Raw genomic sequence first — 14,192 nt, 5'->3', positions numbered from 1 at the left:
GATAGAGATTTAGTTCTTTTCAAAATAACTTGAGTTGCTTTAAATTTTAGAACTTTGTGATAGTGTTTAAATTTTAATTATCTTTATATTTTCTAGAGAGTTGGATCCACATTTAAGAGTAGAGCCAGGAGCTACAGTAATGCTGATCTATTTTAGAATTATGTAAAAAGTCTGCTACGCAGCCATTCTCAGGAATGTGTGGGTTCTCCACCTGTCCCTGTGGTGGCAGAGGTGGCAGTGAGGAGGGGGCAGGGACAAGAGTACACCTATTGAGAAAAAGGAGCAGGACATGCCACTCACAGTCAGTTCAACTCCGAAAAGCAGACAGGGCTAACGGAGATGCTGATAGGACCCCATTTATTCCTTAGCACGTCCCCTCCCTCCCTCCAAGGCTGTGAAGTCTGCTTGGATGATAATAGTAGGCAGCCTCGAGGATGGCCCTCAGTGGTTGCTGCCCACGTGGAATCTCCTATCCCTGAGTGTGGGCTGGATTTAATGACTCCCTCCGAATGAATGACAGAAGCAATGGGATGTTACCTTTGAGATGAGTTCATTACAAGATTGTGGCCTCCATCCTGGGGGCCCTTTCTGTCTCACTGCCTCTTGGATCACTTGCCCTGGGGGAAGCCAGCTGCCATGTTGTGGGGCATCCCTTTATAAAGGCACACATGGCAAAGGGACCAAGGCCTCCAAGAGCCACATGCATGAGCTTGGAAGCCCCTCAACCCCAGTCAAGCCTTCAGTTGAGACTGCAGCCCCAGTTTGATAATTTGTCTGCAGCCTCACATTGGACCTCAAGCCAGAGGCACCCAGCTGCACTGTGCTGCAGAAGCTACAAAAAAATAAACGTTTTGAACTCATTTGAGCCTGTTTATATTTCCATTCTAAAAAGCTTTTAAGTATAAATTATCCTTTCTCAGATCTCTTTTTATAATGACTTTTCTTTTTTTAATTAAAAAAATGTTTCCATTATAGTTTATCACAGGATATTGAATATAGTTCCCTGTGCTGTGTACTAGGACCTTGTTGTTTATCCAGTCTATATATAATAGTTTGCATCTGCTAGTCCCAAACTCCCAATCCGTCCTTCCCCCACCCCCCATCTCCCTTGGCAACCACAAGCCTGTTCTCTATGACTGTGCGTCTGTATCTATTTCATAGATAAATTCATTTGTGTTATATTTGAGATTCCACATATAACTGATATCATATGGTATTTGTCTTTCTCTTTCTGACTTACTTTGCTTAGTATGGTAATCTCTAGGTCCATCCATGCAGCTGCAAGTGGCATTATTTCGTTCTTTTTTTATGGCTGAGGAGTATTCCATTGTATATATGCACCACACCTTCTTTATCCACTCCTGTGTCAATGGACATTTAGGTTGTTTCCAGGTCTTGGCTATTGTAGATAGTGCTGCTGTGAACATGGGGGTGCATGTATGTGATGACTTTTCTTTCTCTTTTTTTTTGAATTTTATTTATTTTTTATGCAGCAGGTTCTTATTAGTTATCACTTTTATACATATTAGTGTATATATGTCAATCCCAATCTCCCAATTCATCCCACCACCACCCCTCCCCCATGATGACTTTTCTGATAATGGTAGGCTCACCTGGGCACGTGTGCTTCACTTCAGCTTGTGACCTCTGGCCTTGAATTGCCTCAACTGGTATGTCAGCTGCATAAGTTTTTATCAGATGCCTGACACTCAGAAAGCCATGTATCATATTTACCTCAGGCGGACACATAAGGATGAGAGACCTCTGTCACAGGACTGTAGGCCAGAAGTGATGGGAGCTTTGTCTAGGATGGTGGAAGTATGAATGGAATGAAGGGATATTTAGGAAGGAGAACTAATAGAACCTGGGCCTGGATTGGAAGTGGAAACTAGATGAGGGGGAGGAATCCAGGGTGACTTAGGTTTCTGGCTAGTGATGTTTTGTGTGAAGGTATGGAGGAGCAGAGGCAGATTTGTGGGAAGGGTGAGTTAAGTTTGGAAGGGTGGTGTTTAAGGTACCCCTGTTGCGTGCATCCACGTGGCTATCAGGAGGAGACATGGGCTGTTCCCACCTTGCAGGGAGGGTTATTGTGACTATTAACTGGGTTAATGCTTGTAAAGCACAGGGCGTAGCACATAGTAAGTGCTCAACAAATGGTAGCCCTTATTACCGTTGGGATTATCAATTTATATTTGGTAAATGAAGCCTTAGTTGCTGATACAATCGCTTAGAAAAGTGATAAGTGATGAGAAGAGGAGGCTTAGGACCTGAGGAACACCAGCATTGGAGAGATGGGTAGGGAAGTGCCTACACCAGACAAGGTGCTGTGGCAGGCTCCACTGAGAATTGGCCCCATGCAAAACCTGAAAAGTTAGTTCTATTTTATTTAATCTCTTTATATTTAATTATAAAGGCTGTGTTAGTAAGTAATACTAAAAGTTACATATGATTAATGCTATATATTGATTTCCTAATATAATGATTTACAATCTCTTAAGGTACAAACAGTAATACTTAGAGACTCTGGAAGGATATTAATCTCCCTGCAGAATATCTCAAAATGAGTTGATATTCTGGTGTTCACAATGAAAATTTTAAGTTCTCAAGGTCAGTGCCTTCCATGTGATGATGAAGAGGCTAACTTACACCTAATTTTCTGGTTTCTACCCCAATATAGTTTCTTATCTTCAGCTTTGAATGGAACCCACATTGGTCTTAGATAACAGATACACATATGAAGTAAAATTTAGATATTAAATATTATTTGTTTTAATAATTTCTCCATTATTTTTGTAGATTTGGGGAATGTTAATCTTATATTCTAGACAGTTGTTCTAACCTAGTGCTTTTTGGGTGTTCTGTACTTAAGCATATGGGAATTAAATACATTCCTACATATACATATTTTTTGCTTGACTTTTAAAAGTAGGATCTATTTTTAAAATAAAGATTGGGGCCTTCTTGTGCCCCCAGCATCCAGATATCCATTGCTGTTAACATAATCACATAGAACTGCTTTATCACCAACTCAGAGAACAAATACTGTCACGACTTTTTTATACATAAATAAAAACTGGCCCTGGATTCCACTGATAGGCGAGTAGAAAGTCCAGTATTTCCCTCCTGGCAAACTGACTAAAACCCATGGAGTCTTGACTCTAGACCAGAGCCTCCGTACAGCTCTCTACCCAATGCCGGTGGTCTCTCCTGCAGCATCCGGCAGGAGCCACTAGCCACATAGAGGTGTTGAGCACTTGAAATGTGGCTCATGCAACTGAAGTACCGAACATTTTATTTTCTTTTAACTAATTTAATTGTGTATTTACATAGCCACATGAGGCCAGCGGCAGCCTGATTCAACAGCACAGCAGTATAAGGGGTGGGGCAGTATGTGTGTTGCAGGGGACGGGACATCAGTCTGACTCCCTGGCTGGCAGACCCACAGTTACAAGCCCTCTGCTCCCGGGCTGGCGCATTGCGAGAGCTCAGGAACTGCTCTCTCCTCTCTTCTCCTCTCTGGAGAGGCACAGCATGAGGGTCAAATGCTCTTCCTCCAGCCACCGCTGGACAGAGCTGAGGACTGACAACCATGGCCCTGGGGACCCGTGGCTGAGCTCTGTCAAGTGCAGAGATCTCTTCCTTTCCTGACACAGCCAGTGCCCAAGGGTCCCCACCCGGAAGCTCCGGGTCAGGATTTATCCTTCTGTCTCACCTTGAGCAGTGAGAGCTACTGTCCTTTTCCCTCTTTTCCTATCTATGCCATGAGGGGTCAAGCTATTTTCCTATTCAGGAACCAAAGAACAAGGTGTCTCATGGTGTCACCTACCTTGTTGAGCACTGGCACACAGGTGACCACTGTGATTTTTGTCTTAGTCTGGGTCCTGTAGAAAGGAGAGCCCGTGAAAGAGGCTTATGTGTGAGGACTTTACTGGGTGCCACAGAGCAGGAGTGAGGGGCAGGGGAGTGGAAGAGAAGAGGAAGGAGAACCAGTGTAAGTTGGCCCCTGCTCTCGGTGAAGGGGTGTCTGGTCCTTATGAAATGACGGGTCCTTCCGGGGGAAGAAGGGAAGCATCTGTCCGTTGGATGCCACCCCCGATGGGTTCACTCCGCACTTCTGGGCTGCACACCTGTGGGCTCAGGATACTGTGTCCCCAGGGCAGGAAGCAAGAGGCACATGGCATGGGTGTGAGGTGAGACACTGCATGAGGCTACGCAGAGTCCATGCAGAGCTGGCCACTGCAGCAGGAACTGCAGGAGAGAAAGGTGAGGCCGAGGGGATCTGAGCTGATGCACGAGAGGTGCAACAACGTACAAAGGATCCTTCACCCACCCCTGCCCGGTCCACGCCAGCAAGTGACTACAGTGTCTCCAGGATAATTTACTATGATTTAGTGACTTTCTGGCTCCTCTGTTAGAGCAGAGAATGAAAAACACGAGTCTAATTTTAGCAGGCATCCTGCTACAATCGTAGAATTACATAATATACAGTTATGTATGTATATAGTTGATATATCTATATGTACATGTAATAATGACATTGAGGTTAATAGAACAGCAACAGTACTGAGTACTTACTACATGCTAATTACTGTTTTAAGTACTTTATACAAATGGAGCCATTTCTATATCTCTGACTATATGTATCAGTATACATACATAGATATAATGGATATGTTTAGATATAGGTATGAATATGTCTCTCTGTATCTTTATGTAAAATTGTATGCATTCATGTATTTCTTGTTTCTAGTTTTGAAGCTTGTATCAATTTCTAACTGTCCATGAATTGATATAATTGATAAATACACACCAAAAGAAGAAAAAGAAATCAGCAATTCTCAGTGCTGGTGAGAGGCAGTGTGATTAGCTTTTACACCATAAAGAAGTTGATCTGTGTTTTTACATTTACCTTAAAGAGTAACGTGGTTTTTACTAGGTCACTGACTAAGTAGGGAAAGAGTCTCAGATATCACACGTTGCCTTCACAGGTGAGTGAAGGAGAGGAAGAAGTTGGGAGGTGACACCTGGAGTTGGCTTCCTGGGTTTTCTCTCCAGGATAACCTTGAACAGATTCCTGAAGCAACAGGGGTCTTTAATCTGGGAGAGTCATTCTTAACAGTACTGGATGAGGGCCTAGGACTCTGTAATCTACCTTATTACAAACATTCGGGTTAAACCTCGGGGAGGTTCTGCAGATGGCTTTCCATCATTTGATATGTATTGTTTTCTCTGGTAAGAGTTGGCATTTCCGGCCCTGTCACCACATCCTGGGAATTCATCTTATCTGAGCCCTGGCGGGACCCCTCTGTACTAACTATAACATTGACTGAAGTTACTAATTTAATAGTCTTCACTGGTTTGCCCCCAGTGACCCCCTAGTAAGCAGCTTCTTCAGCAACTTCTTTATGCCACGTGAAGTTGAGAGTGACAGTATTACTTACCACGGAACAGCCATTTGAACATAAAATTAGCTGATTTTTATCACAGGGACCAATTGTTGAGCTAATTAGATGTGCAGTACTGCTGATGAGCCAGAAACCCAAAGTGATTTTCCATCTAAACTGTGGTTTTCTGCAGAGTTGGCGGGGTTGTAGATACCAGGCTCACCAACAACCCTAGGAAAGGAAGAAAGGCTGAAGAAGTTTGCTAATTTCCATTCAGATTAGAGGAGGCTGGAGAATCTTATAGAGGAGGATCAGAGTGAAACTTCAACTTCACGCTGGGTTCCTTGACCTTGAAAGGGTGGGATTCTGTTTGCAGAATCTGACAGCTGCTTCACATCTCTGGTGAGCTGCAGCCTTTGCACAAAATGTGGGGTCTTCTTGCCTTTGGACAAAGACTTCGTAGTCTTTTGTTAACAGCATTTTCATATTTTTTCCTCAGAGTTTCATGGTGGAATTCTTTGCTTATGGTATTAATTGGAGGAGACAATTGGATGTATTATTAATTGTTTTTGGATCGTGAGATGTAGACAGTTTACCTCTCAAGTGAACCTGTGATGACATTTTCTAATACTCTAAGTTGAATAGTGACCTGTGGCAGGGAGGGGGGTTGTTCACTTGTGATTTTTATGTCCTGAAAATTTGACTGTTCCTCATTTAGGAATTAAATCTTTTGATCACCAATAGATTACGTTACCTGAAACTTGATAGAGAATTAATAAATCTGAAGGCTGTTCTGGCCACATGGCCCACTTCCTTCCCCGCTCCTCAAAGCTTCGTGAACAGTAAGCACAAGCTTTCCTCTGGATAACCTCTTTGGGTGAATGTTGAATTACCCACCATGTGTCAAATATAAAACAGTGCCCTAACATCTGGCTCTGTCTCTCAGCATCCCACCTATCCATCCATCCATCCATCCATCCATATCTTCAGCATAGCTGTAGTCTCTATTTGCCATATTTTATCTTAAATTTCAATTATCTAGCAATCTGTCACTGTACTCTATAGTGTCATTTTTTTAAAAAAGTACCCAAGTGAAAGATTAAAAAATATATGCAATGATTGGATTACAACAAGTATTTTTTAGAATTGCTTCAGCTTTGATTATTTACTTTGATTAGTAGCTGCCGACATTCCATGGCATTCGCCACATCCTTTCAGTCTCTGTCTAGGTGGCCACGTTGCCTCCTTCCCTTCTATGTGTCTAATCTCCCTCTGCCTCTCTCTTACAAGGACCCATGTGATTACATTTAGGGCCCACTGGATAATCCAAGATAATCTCCCCATCTCAAGACCCTTAATTTAATCGCAGCCATATAAAGTAACGTTCACACGTTCCAGGGATTAGGGCACCAGGGGGCACCATTATTCAGCCTACTACAGTCTGCGGATCTGCTTTCCATCCTACCACTGTCACATGTCCAGCCTCAAATGGGGGCTGAAACTGGGAGCTCTTCTTTCCTGGGCTGCTCACCCAGTGGGTGCCCATCTGGCTTCTTCTGGACTCCAGGGCCATCCACAGAACACGCTCAGTATCCCAGAGAGGACAGGGCTCGCTCTCCTCTTTCTTGGGGTTTGTATCTAGTTTTGAAGGGAGGTACAAATTTTCATAAGCTTATCCCCCTTTCAAACATCTCTACCTTCAAAAAAGATCCACCTTCATCCCCATCCTGCTTACCAAAACAAAGTAGCATACTAAAAATAGCAACAGGAAAAAAGCCCTAAGAGCTAGATTTGGGGGAGAAAATTATGCGTGTGAGTGAGTAATCAAAATAATGTTGGAATGGCTGGGGAGGGTGTTCTGGTATTCTCCTAGTGACTTACTACCCGTGGATCCCTGACTTCCAGTCTTCATTTTAAAATTACCTGAGTGTGGATAGCAAAATTTCCTCATAGGCTTGTTATAAGAATTAAATAATATTTTCTATATATGTAAAATACCTCTTGTTATGGACTGAAAAAAATATATATATACCTACTATAGCTAGCCTGTAGTAGCCACCCAATATACATTAATCGAAGCTGAGCCCCTTCAGTCTTCCAATCATGAAAGTAGTTCTAATTATGCCAACTCAATTGAGAGGAATTAAATATAATTAATAAATATCCAGTTATGCTATAATCATCATAATATAACTGGACCTGATAATTCCCTACCAGGAGGTACAGATCATTTGTGTTTCCTTGTAAGCGTCTATGGGCTGAAAATTTGAAAATTGGTCCTTCCTTCCTTACCTTCCCCCCATCTTCCTCAGTAAATTAATACATTAATTACCTTATCAAATATTAATTGTGTACTGATTAGTTGCCAGACTCTCATTATAGTTGTTTCAAACACAGCTATCTGAAGAAGGATCTCATGAAGTTTATTGTAATAAACTGTGCTTGCTACACATGGTCACAAAAGCCCATGTGTCACAAATGCTCTTTCCTGTAGACCATTTTCTGGGAACTATCCTGACATTAAGTGGGCTGTTTGGGGGCTCCTGGTCATCCTTGTTTCCCCCAAGACCTGGTTCTGTGCTTGGCACCTAGCAGATTGTCAGCAAATATTTGTTGACCCGAACGAAAAAGATGTAGCAGAATAAAGAAACCCACTGTTACCCCTTGTTACAGACTGAATATCTGTGTCCTCCCAAAATTCATATGTTGAAGCCCTAACTCTCAGTGTGATGGCATTAGGAGCGGGGGCCTTTGGGAGGTGTTTAGGGTTAGATGAGGTTATGAGGGTGGAGCCCCCATGGTGGGATTAGTGTCCTTGTAAGAAGAGACACCAGAACCCACTCCCTCCCTCCCTCCCTCTCTCTCTGTCCCTCTCTCCCTCTCTCCCCCCCTCCCCCCACGAGCACACAGAGAAGAGATCACGTGAGCACACAGTGAGATGGTGGCCACCTTTAAGTCATGAAAAGAGTCCTCACAATGAAACCTACCCTGCTGGCACCTCCCTGCCTCCAGAACTGTGAGAAATAATTGTCTTTTGTTTATAAAGCAACCCAATCTGTGGTACTTTGTTATGGCAGCCCGGGCTGACTAAGATACCAGGGAGGGGTGGGGAGAACCATAGCCGTGGTTGAGAGTACCTGGGGCCCTGCTCTGCCCTTACTGACCCTGACCTTGCACAAGTCTTTACAGCTCTACTTTCCTGTGTATAAAGTGGGGAACATAAGAACAACAAAAATTTTTATAAATGTTAACAGTTTCCAGTGCTTTGTCCCGTATCATATGAGTGGTAAGCCTCACCCCACACAGGGAAGTAGTTCAGGGTCTGTCCTCCTACCTGCCTTAGGAAGAAACCGAAGCTCAGATGGACTTCATTCATGTTTCCAAGATGACCCAGGTAATACATTTAGACAGAGTCATCTGACTCTGAATTCCATATGCTTTCCTCACACACTGTCCTCGGTAATCTGTCAAGCATTTTATGAATATCACGGTTTAATGAGGTGACTCCAGAGACGAGGCTGTTGGCAATGACTTCATCCTGCTTTTCCAGGGGCCCTCAAATCTCAAACCATTGTGGAAATATAGGATCTGAGAACCTTCCTTTCGGTCATGAATAGAGAAAATGGCAGGATTATTCCTGTTTCTTTGTTTACAGGGAAATGGGTAGGTTGCATTCTAGAAATATCCCTTCTCAATCTATTGTGTTCTCTGTGCTCTGATGTGAAAACCAACGACAGCACTAAAAGACTCTTTTACCAACACCAAAAATCATTTATTTGCATCAAAGCACCCTGAGTAGATGTGGCTAAATGTCAGTTGATATTTGATGGTTTGGGGATTAACCAGCTCTTCTTCCTCTTCTTCTTTTTTTAAAAATTTGTGCTATTGTTTAAAGCATGGAATTATGATTTTTAAATGTCCGTGGAAACGTCCTGAATAATTCATTCACCTGCTTTAGTCAAAGAGAAAAATCCCCCTTTGTGTGCCCAGCAGTAAGGATGAAATTCCTCTTACACCCCTCTTGTAGCTTTGTGGTTGTCATTACAGGTATTATTATGAACTCTAAATAAGAACTTGTGAAATAAAGGTTTTTATAATGCCCCTTTCTGGGAGGCAGGCATCTATATTTCTATGTATGCAGCCATACAGACAGATAGATCTTTTAGTTGCATCTGGGTGATTATTTTCATTACCACTTATTACTGTGTGCTAGACTCCCCTTGTATGAGTACAGATTGCCCTTTCTTGCACTGTATTTAGAAATATCTGCATTACCCCTGGGCATTTGTTCATTAATAGGGGGTGGGGAGAGAAAAAGCTTGTAATAATGGGCTTTACATATTATTAAACTGTGTGCATTAACATTTGGGTCCGAATGAAAAATCTGGTTTGTGTTACTGCCCTCTGGTGGTTGTAGTCTGTTGCTGCAGTGGCAGGGAAGTGCGTCCCTGGGGTGGAGTTCTGCCTTTGGTGGCAGCGTCCAGGAGCGATGCAGACTAGGGCATTGCTGAGCCATCAGTCTTTGATTCACAGTCACTGCTTTTCATGCAAGTGCACTGCAAGCACCCTAGGATTCCACTTACTGGCCAGAATAATGATACAAGAAGGCATTCTTGTGAGGGCCAAGGAGACGTTTTCATTTTAGGGGAGGTATACACAGAAAATAACCCTGACCCACGTAGGGTGACATTTGAGTGAGTTCAAATTCTCCATGGGCCGCACTCCTCCTCATCTTTCAAGGCCAGCGTGGGAAAATGCAGTGGCTCCCTATGTGTGACATATGTACCACTTGTGGTACCTGAGGTGACTTCGGGTGTATCCAGATGAGCATTTTCAGTGTTAATAGTTATGTGTGAATACCTTAATATGTTTTAGGAACAATGCAGTGAGTGTTTGAAGCCCACGATTTCCTGGGCGTTACTGCTTAGGTGATGCCCAGGAGATGGGGCCCACACACAGCTGCCTTCTTTGCAGTGATTACGGCACTGGGTTGATGAGCCATTGGCTGGTGGGGCAGAACCCCCGTGGAGGTGGGGGGATGACTGGGGGCAGCAGCAGCTCAGCCACCTCTCTAAGCCTGGGGTTCCTGATTTGTTAAATAGGATCATAATGGCTCCTTCTTAGCGTGCTATGGCATTATAAGGTATGGTGTACATGTCAGGCATCTGTCACAGAGCAGGCGCCCTCATCTCCTCACACTAGGGACACTTCTCTGAGCCTTCCTCCGTGTTCGCATCCTGCTTTGCTTGACACACTTATTCCACCCTTCATTGGCCCCTTGTAAGAGTTCCGTGTTCTTCTCCCTCTAGATTGTAGGTGGGGCCTGCCCTGTGGAGTGAGCCCATGTGGCTCTGTGCACAAAGCAGGCTCTCTACACGTGCTTGTGGCAGGAATTAAGTGCAAAATCATTCTGAGTGACGTTTCCCGTCCTCTGACACATTCGGTACATTTCATCTATCGGATGACGACAGGGCCTATACGTGGTCCCTCCTGTCTCCCTGATTCATGTGGTCTGATAACCGGGACCAGATTAGGTCCCTGCCCATTGGCTGCAAACGGGGAGAAAAGGTCTGCAGTGTCTAGTGCCTGCCAGCGCCAATATCGCTCTTATCTTACCAACTGATATATATAGGTTTATGGTCTGCGCCTGCGTGCACATGCTCTACTTGTTAATTTCAGAGGCAGGTAAACGGAAGGCAGTGGAAACATTTTAAATACAGTATTTCAGCTAGGGTAGGATCTATCCTGGAGACAACGCAAGAGCCTTTGTTGCTCAAGCAGGTAGACTTATAAGGCTTGCCCTGGTTTAGTCTATATAAAATGGCTTTAGGAGTGGTCCAATCAGAGAAATAACCAGGGGGGGGTGGGGGGGCGGGGAGTAGGAGCCCTTACAGTTCAGGGGCAACCGGAGTGAAACAGGGTTTGTTGTCTTCCTGTGAAATTCCCGTGGATTTTGTCTCAGCTCCATGTGGTTCTAAGTTTCTCCGATTGCCCTCCACAGAGCTTCCCATCCTGTTCCTAAATGACTGCAGAACGCCCGCTTGCATGTCTGCAATGGAGGCGATGTTCATTTAAGGCTTCGAGAAATCAGAGCTTTCACGATTGCCGTGAAAGCCAGAGAGCCGCAAGCACTTCAGTAGCGGAGATGAAAGGACATGTGTGTGCATGTGTGTTTGGAACTTAAAGGACAGGGAGAAAAAGAAAAGAGATGTTAACGCTTTGCAATTCCTTCAAAATATGCCTGACTCCCTCTGGTGGGACCATTTAACTCCAAATGCGCCCCCCCCCCTCCCCCTCGGCCCCTGCCACACGCTCCCCGCTCCCACGACATTCATCTTGGCTTCTGTGACATCTGTTCTGGGCACTGCGGAGCCGTCTTCTCGTTGCCATGGCAGCCGGTGGAGAGAGCCCGCCCATTGGCTGCTAGCGGAGAGGAGAAAAAAGGCCCGCAGTGTCAGGGGTCGTGTGCCTAGTGCCAGACTGCCACTGTTTTCAGTCAGCTGCTGGCTTGGCCACATTAACAGAGCACGGGGCGGCGGGCAGAGGCCCGCGGGGACCGCCCGCCACAGCTGTGGACATTGCCGGGGGAATGGGGGGCCCCCCGAGGTCAATGTCATTAGTTTCTCCCTCAAGTGTGAAGTGTGTGAAGGACAAAAGCAGCGCCCGTCAAGAAGAGTGGGCTGCCTTTTCCTTCACCTTGAACTGCTCTGAGCTCTCTTTTCTTTTGTAGTGTTTGGATTGAAATTCGGAGGATGACCCTTTCTACTCCCAGCCATCCCCATAGTGAGAGGGCCTGGGCCCAAGTTAAGCTGTCAAAATAAAAGCCTCTATCAGATTCCATTTACCTTGACCATTACCCTGTCACTCTAAAACGAAAAGAGGACAGCATTCCATTTCAAAATCGGCACCCGAACCTGATTGTTTTAAAAATCATTTTCCTCTTGGAGCCACCTCTGAATTTCATGATGTGATTGGAATCATAGCTACGGGTTATAGTTCTGGCCTCAGAGCTGTAGGTCACTCGCATCCTGACCTCATGGCCGAGTGAATCTATGCCTCCAGTGCCCGAGCGCACACCTGGCCAATCGGACAGGTAGAGAGAGGTACAGCCATAAGAGCCTCCCTGGCGGAACCCCAGCTGCCTATCTTGGGCTCCCTCCTCCGGGTGGGGTTTAGGTCCCCACCGATTAGTGATGGGGTGTCCTGTGCATCAGCTACACCCGGGGCCTTCAGTCTCCAGGGTCCGGTACCAGTTGGGATTTGGCTGTGGATGGTGACCTTGCCCCCTGGGCCAACACTGACAGCTCCAGTCAGCATAGTTGAGTCTGGAGAAGGAACTTTCACGAATATTCTCTCATCTGCTCCGCCCATGTGTGGTCCGTGCTTTACAGGAGACTGGAGCTGGTGGTTTCCAAGGTCACACCACTTGTGAATGGGTGAGCCCAGAATGCATACTTCAGTTCTTTGCTTCCAAACTCTGTGCTTGCTTTCTCCATCTGTCACACGGCCACAGTGGGTCCCTGGATGTTTAATGCCCCTACAGATTTATATATGGGGAAGGTAGCCTATGATGAAGGCCATTCCTCCCATCTCTACTCATGCTTTGTCATGCCTGTTTTACACTTGATAAGAATGTCTCATCGGTGTTTAATTTGTCGAGATCAGGGGCTAATGGCTTGAGGAATTTTTTTTGTTCCCTGTGGCGGCTGCTTGTGGTTATAATCTGACTGAAAGCACTGTATATGTGTACTTTAACTGAGCAAAATGCTCCCGGCTGATGACAAGGAGAGGATTTGTGCCAGAACCAGTGGGACAAAGTTAAAAATTATTGTCCCCTCTGCTTCCCTCTCTCAGACTTATTTTGGTCCCTTATTTATTTTGGGATGGGTTGGGCTTTATCAGAATAGAAATTGTAGGGGAATTCCCTGGCAGTCCAGTGGTTAGGACTCCGTGCTTCCACTGCAGGAGGCATGGGTTCAATCCCTGGTTGGGGAACTAAGATCCCACAAGCTGTGCAGCACGGCCAAAAAAAAAAAATAGAAATGTACCACAAAATCATGATGGAGGAGGTGTGTGTTATTAACGTCTGCCTCTCTGCCATCTTTGCTCATCCCTTTTGTCCTGAATCTAGAAGTTTGAGGATTTACTCATAAATCTTTGAAAGAACTATGGAACAGAAAAAAAAAAAAAGGTATGTCACTTCCCTGTCTTTTCGTATGATTATAAGAGAGCTATTGCTTCTGCAGCTTGGTGTAACCAGGACTGACACAGTTGCCAGTGGTTCACGTACTAGTCTTTCTATCCATGTGCTGATCAGAGCCAGGAAAGTGAACAAACACTGGATCAGGCTGGAAACAAGGCTGAGAGTCCCCCCGAGCTTACTCTCAAATCCAATGTCCTAAGTCACCTAGAGGCTATTAAACCTACCAGCAAACTGAGTTCTTTCCTTTCCTCTCTCTTAGACTGGGTACAGCACCCACTTAGGGAAAATTAAGCAAAATTGAGAGCCTTTGCATTTCTAGAAATAGGACCGTAACAAGCATTCAAAAGAATGTGCTTTAGTGGCAAGAATGCTAGAATATTTCACATTGCAACTCAAATGATGCTTTTAGCAAAACTTGAGTGAAGTTACTTTGAGTAATATTTTGCCCCAAAAGATAGGATCAAGCGTATGGAGTAAAAGTAGAAGGGGGTAGATTTTGACTTACAAAACCTACAAGCAACTGTTCTTCCAATTGCACTTTCCACTTACCCCCAGGTTTCACTACTAATCCTCCAATTACCACCCTTTTTTTTTTTTTTTTTTTT

General features: G+C 44.6%; 1 protein-coding gene across 1 annotated transcript in view; it reads left to right on the top strand.

The window, feature by feature from the left end:
* Nucleotides 1-14,192, top strand: part of MSRA (methionine sulfoxide reductase A) — a 374,143-nt gene that overhangs the window by 279,822 nt on the left and 80,129 nt on the right. The window lies entirely within an intron of this gene.

The sequence above is a fragment of the Neophocaena asiaeorientalis genome, unplaced genomic scaffold (genome assembly GCF_003031525.2).
Source record: "Neophocaena asiaeorientalis asiaeorientalis breed wild unplaced genomic scaffold, Neophocaena_asiaeorientalis_V1.1 scaffold633, whole genome shotgun sequence".
Taxonomy (NCBI): Eukaryota; Metazoa; Chordata; class Mammalia; order Artiodactyla; family Phocoenidae; genus Neophocaena; species Neophocaena asiaeorientalis.
The sequence above is the reverse complement of the archived record's forward strand: the minus strand, read 5'-3'. Positions and strand labels throughout refer to the sequence as shown.